This window comes from Sminthopsis crassicaudata, chromosome 6 (assembly GCF_048593235.1).
Source record: "Sminthopsis crassicaudata isolate SCR6 chromosome 6, ASM4859323v1, whole genome shotgun sequence".
Classification (NCBI taxonomy): Eukaryota; Metazoa; Chordata; class Mammalia; order Dasyuromorphia; family Dasyuridae; genus Sminthopsis; species Sminthopsis crassicaudata.
In genome coordinates, this window is record NC_133622.1 from 207,739,660 (window position 1) to 207,745,546 (window position 5,887).

General features: G+C 39.8%; 1 long non-coding RNA gene across 1 annotated transcript; it reads right to left on the minus strand.

The window, feature by feature from the left end:
* Window positions 1-970: 970 nt before the first annotated feature.
* LOC141547833 (uncharacterized) lies at window positions 971-5,370 on the minus strand. Its single transcript, XR_012483641.1, has 4 exons — window positions 5,155-5,370; window positions 4,820-5,002; window positions 4,052-4,193; window positions 971-1,062 (listed from the first exon to the last, which is right to left on the minus strand). It is a non-coding gene; the product is annotated as an uncharacterized LOC141547833 (long non-coding RNA).
* Between the last annotated feature and the right edge of the window lie 517 nt (window positions 5,371-5,887).

Consider the following 5,887-nt stretch of genomic DNA (forward strand, 5'->3'; position numbering starts at 1 on the left):
CTACAGGGAGACTAGGAAAAAGAGTAGCATGAGACTTAAGGACAACTTCTTCAGCATCTCCCAGGCAGAGAAAAATAATTTCCAGCAACCAGGAGCTAGGAATTACTCCTCAAATTCCCTGAGTTTGAGCCCACTTTCCCTGGTATTCTCTATTGCTACTGGGAGCAGGGGGTACAAAGGCATATTTTTTCCAACTATTCTTACAGTATGATCTTAGTAAATTCCCTTTTCTCAAAAGTTACTTATAACCGGCTGACCAAAATGACTTTGAACTGATAATATTAAGGAAAGCATACCAAGTGGGCAGGGCTTGAACCCACTAGCATTAAAGCAAGGGTTCTTAATGTTGGGTCCACAAATTTGCTTTTACAAAATATTTGGATAACTATTTCAATATAATCTATTTCCTTTATAATCCTAAATATGGAAAAATATTCTGAGAAAGCATATATAGGTTACCAAAGGTGTCCAAGGTATTAAAAAGATTGAGAAAACACCCCCCCCATACACATTAGAGAATCATCTCTAATTCTTGGAGAGGGAAATACGTAGAATTATTCTAGAACCTCTCCAAGACTCATCTGTAATAGAGGACGTTGGGATGTTTTCTCAGAGTTTACGTAGGCTACTCATGTGGCCATAAGTCATGGGCTACATTTGTATTATGTTGGCTGCATAATACAGTCAGTATTCCGTAATAATTGGGACTGAGGGAGAAAATGAGATAGGGTGGGAAAGCAAACAATTTCCTTAGCTAGAGCCACATTTTCTAACCCCATGGCTGTGGGAATCTACATTCTCTGACAATTATTCTTCCACATAGTGACCACAGTTGTCTGTGGCCTTAGAGTTAGGCTGAAAGCCTACTGGATGACATCTTTTCTCCCTTCAATTGCTGAGAGTCCTGCCCTGGAGCTAGCAGCAGGGAAGAATGGGTGAACCAGGGTCATAAACGTCTCTCATGGCCTTACCCTTTTTCAGTTGCTTCTCCATATTTCCCCACAAACATTTGCCCTCATGGCCTCAGTCTCCCAGGATCCAAATGACTCCAATTGCCAATCCCTAGAGAAACAGGGAATCACATCATAGGTTGGGCATGTTCTGTGAAGTGCCTCCTACAGCATAGACTTAATAACTATTAAACATCAACAGTCATGAATTCTTGACCCCTCTCCTAGACTAATGGTCAAGGCTTCCTGCCCCAGTTGGCTACATTGCAAAGCAGACTAAAGTTGTTTGTGCACAGAAACCTCAGGGATGCTATTAGTAATTAAACTATATTGAAAGAAATCCCAATAAACTGAAAAATTGCAGAAAAATCTTCATCTTAGTGTAGCTAGATGTCTCAACGGCTACAATGGCGTCATTTGTGAATCCATCAGTAGTCACAGAAGATCATTTCAGAAAGGACAGCTACCTAGAATTGGAGTTGGGGTCCCCTCCCTTCTGAGGTCTTGTTTAAAATTAGGGAATCAGAATGAGAATCATAGAAACTGACGGTGGGGCAGGATCTTAGGAATCATCTGCTCTGAGGAATCAACCAATATGAGAATCTCATGTATTATATCCCTGATAGATAAAGATTTATTGAATGTCCACCATGCACTGGGCTGGACGTTAGTAATATGAAGCAATAGTGAAAACAGTCACAGACCTCAAGAGCTTCCATTTCCCTGGAGAGAGAAGATACACATACATAGGGTGTGTGTATAGATGCATATGTAGATACATACACAAACATATTGTGTGTGTGTGTGTGTGTGTGTGTGTGTGTGTGTGTGTGTGTAGTAAAGGGTAAGAGAGGGACTAGAATGGAGAAGGCACTTAGAATTACCAAGAATCAGGAAAGACTTTACTCAGTGTCTTGATGATATTTAGGATTCTAAGAGGCTGAAATGAGATGTCCCCATTTGGGGCATAAAAAATAGCCAGTGAGATACATTGTTGGTGGCATTGTGAATACATCCAGCCATTCTGAAGAGCAATTTGGAGCTATGCTCAAAGAGTTATCAAACTGTGCTTATCCTTTGATCCAGCAGCGTTACAATTGGGCTTATACCCAAAGAGATTTTAAAGAAGGGAAAGGGACCCACATGTGCAAGAATGTTTGTGGCAGCACTTTTTGTAGTGGCCAGAAACTGGAAACCGAAGTGGATGCCCATCAGTTGGAGAATGGCTGAATAAATTGTGGTATATGAATGTTATAGAATATTATTGTTCTGTAAGAAATGATCAGCAGGATAATTTCAGAAAGGCCTGGAGAGACTTACATGAACTGATGCTGAGTGAAATGAGCAGGACCAGATCATTATACACTTCAACAGCAATACTATATGATGATCAATTCTGATGGACGTGGCCATCTTCAACAATGAGATGAACCAAATCAGTTCCAATAGAGCAGTAATGAACTGAACCAGCTACACCCAGCGAAAGAACTCTGGGAGATAAGTATGAACCACTACATGGAATTCCCAGTCCCTCTATTTTTTTCCTCCTGCATTTTGGATTTTCTTCACAGGCTAATTGTACACTATTTCAAAGTTCAATTCTTTTTGTGTAGCAAAACAACTGTTTGAACATGTATACTATATATATATATATATAGTATTTAACATATACTTTAATGTATTTAACATATATTGGTCAACCTACTATCTGGGGGAAGGGGTGGGGGGAAGGAGGGGAAAAGTTGGAACAAAAGTTTTTGCAGTTGTCAATGCTGAAAAATTACCCGTATACATATCTTGTAAATAAAAGTTATAATAAAAAAATTAGCCAGTGGAAAGGTACAAAGGCAGGAGATAGTGTTATGCATGAGGATCAGTATCAATAACTATATGACCCTGAACGAGTTCTTTCATTTCTCTTGGCCTCAGTTTACTCATCTGTAAAGTGGGGATAAAAAAAATAGCAGCTAGTCTTTCTGGACTGCTTTAAAGACTTACAAATAATTTTTTTCACAATTCTGTGAGGTACTATCCCCTTTTTTCAAAGAAGAAAACTGAGGCTCAGTCTAATGAATGGCTTGGCCCAAGTCACAGAGCCTGGACCATGAAATACAGGGATCAGTTCATATCACCATGTTGCCTTTGCCCATAGTAGTGATATAACTATGGTTAGGAACTAAACCTGTGGTTTCACTGAAAAGGGAAATTGAGGAGAAAGCTTCCTCTACTGATGTCGGCCAGCACTCTCTCTGAAGTTTAGTCTCAGACAGTTGCCTGAGGCACTAGGAAGTTAAAGGACTTGCCCAGGATCACATAATTTCTATCAGAGGTAGGATGTGTCAGATGTGACTGTGTTCATGCTGAGTTTCTGCTTTTAGACATTTTGGCTGTTTCACTGTTTCTTTTGAGAATTTTTACTAAGTGGGTCAGCAATTCAGTTCCTTATAGGTGTGAGTCTTTTGAAAGGTTAAGTTAGTGCCAAGGTTTGAGATTATGGGTGGGAGAGAGAGTAAGTACATGGATGTTGGGGTCATGGGACACCCCCCCAGTCTGTGACCTCCATATCCCCCAAATGTCTCCTCTAGCATCCAATCACAAGCCACGCCCAGATGTTATAGTACAACTGAGTCAGTCTTCTATTGGTCCTCTATATCTCATTGCCAGTGGAAGGTACCTCCCTGGTTCTGTTCATACCAACAATACTCAGTAGACAACTGACTCTTGCTGCCTAAGAAAAGGGAAAGGAGAGGATAAGGCAAGGCAGCATCTTTGAATCATGTGAATAATTAATCATTTCAATGTCAATTGACATTAATATTTGCAAAGTTTTTTCATTTCATTTATCAACTCATATAGTCCTCCTATTTGATATAGGTATTATTATCTCCATTTTACAGATGAGGAAACTGAGGCTTAGGAAAAGCAGTAACCAGCATAGTGCCACTGAAGTTTTACCTCGGGGTGCCAACATTTTCTCCAGATGGCATAAATTTCAGGTCCCATGTAGCTATAGGAAGAATCTCTGCAGGGAAGAAAATTGTCCCTCTACACCACCACTCCCATGATGGTTTTTGTGAGAGAGAAGCAGGGTCGAAACTCACCACAGCAAAAGTATTTTTGGTGCTTTTCTTCTCTCCTGGGACCAATTCTCCAATCACCAAGACGATATGATGTCACCCGGCTAAGAGGGCTATCCATTGGCCAGCTGATCTAAAGGCCCCCGGAACAGCAGACATGCAGGATCTGTAGAGGAGAAGACATGCCCTAATCTTGGGTACATCTTTTCCACCTATCTCCTACCCCTGTCTTATTGAACTCACCCTAGTTACCAAAATTGCTAGTTTATGATGTCAAATTGCATGTTCATGGTCCCACAGCTAGTTATTTATTAAAAGCAATCTTTGGCTCCATGCCTCTAATATATCACATTATCATAAAAATACTTTGTGACTAATACTTTGATGGATTCATGCACTGAAATGCTTACTCATTCTACTGATGCAAATCAACAGTCTCCCAATGGTTTCTCATCTTGTATGATTCTTAGACAAGTAGAGCTTGGATTCAATCTCCCAAACTATACTAGCACTTTCAGAGTGGGTCCCCAGAGCAAATCTGGCTACATCTCCTTGTGGGTTTCTACAGTGGCCTTTGAGGGACTGAAGGTATCTTTCTAATGATATCAATCACAAGCCTGCAACAAATATCTCCCCACAAATATCAATTGATCATTTAACCATTTGGTTTCTTTCTGATAGCAGTTAACCAGTTGCAATCTCCTTAATATTAGTTAACCAATTAATTACAAATATATTTTATAAAGGAATATTTACTAAGTAGATATAGCAAGAACAGAAGTACAAACTCACCTTTCTCAAACTTTTTCTCTCAACACAACCACTCAGTTCAAGGGAGAATAGGTTCAAACTTTGATGTTGTTCAGCCATTTTCAGTCATATCCAATTCTTTGTAACCCCATTTAAGGTTTTCTTGGCAAAGAGACTGGAATGGTTTGCCATTTCCTTCTCCAGTTCATTTTACAAATGAGGAAACTGAGGGAAACAGGGTAAAGTGACTTGTCAGGTCGCAAACCTAGTAAGTGTCTGAAGTCAGATTTGAACTCAGAAAAATGAGTCTTCCTGACTTCAGCCTGGCACTCTATCCACCAAACTATCTCACTCCCCAAGTTCAAACTTAAACATACCTAAAAACATAGTCCAGAAGTTCATTTCTAATGAGCCTAAACCAAAGGATAAATCACTCCCTTTTTTGCAGATACTAAATTTCAGTTGTCTGCTTGATTCAGTACTAGGCAAGGTCAAGTGGATCACTCCTCAGGATCGGTTCCTCTTTGTCTTTGGCTGCAGCAGTGACCAGTAGACTCTGCCATGGATATTCCAATTGTTGAATCTCTGGTGGCTCTTCCAGCCTTCTAAAATTAACCAGATCAAAACCCGATCCATCAATCCTTCATTCTTATACAGTTAAGATTAGAAAAGAATAAACACATCAGAGACAAAAATGAAAGAAGCAACACAATGCATTCATGGCCATATGGTGATGTCAATAGATAAATAAGGCACCCAAAAGCATTGTTGTTATTTTCACTAATGCAACTTCTCTCACTATCTGGAAGCTTGCAGTAGTTACTGCCTTACTCACCACCAGGGAAGAAAGGGTTCTTTCAATTTTTAGAATCTTTTGTGTGCATTTTCAGTTATGATTCAGTGATCAAATAACAGGGGTTTTTTTTCATCACTACACAGTAAGCTGATGATAAAGTGATGGGAAACCTGTGAATGTTCTGAGTCAGAGAGGAGAAAGGGCCCCTCCATCACCCAGCCTCTACATAGATATACATGAGGTAGAGCATACTATATATGCTCCAGGAATTGGCCCTCATTAGCCATTCTCCCATAATTCTTCTTTCTACAAAT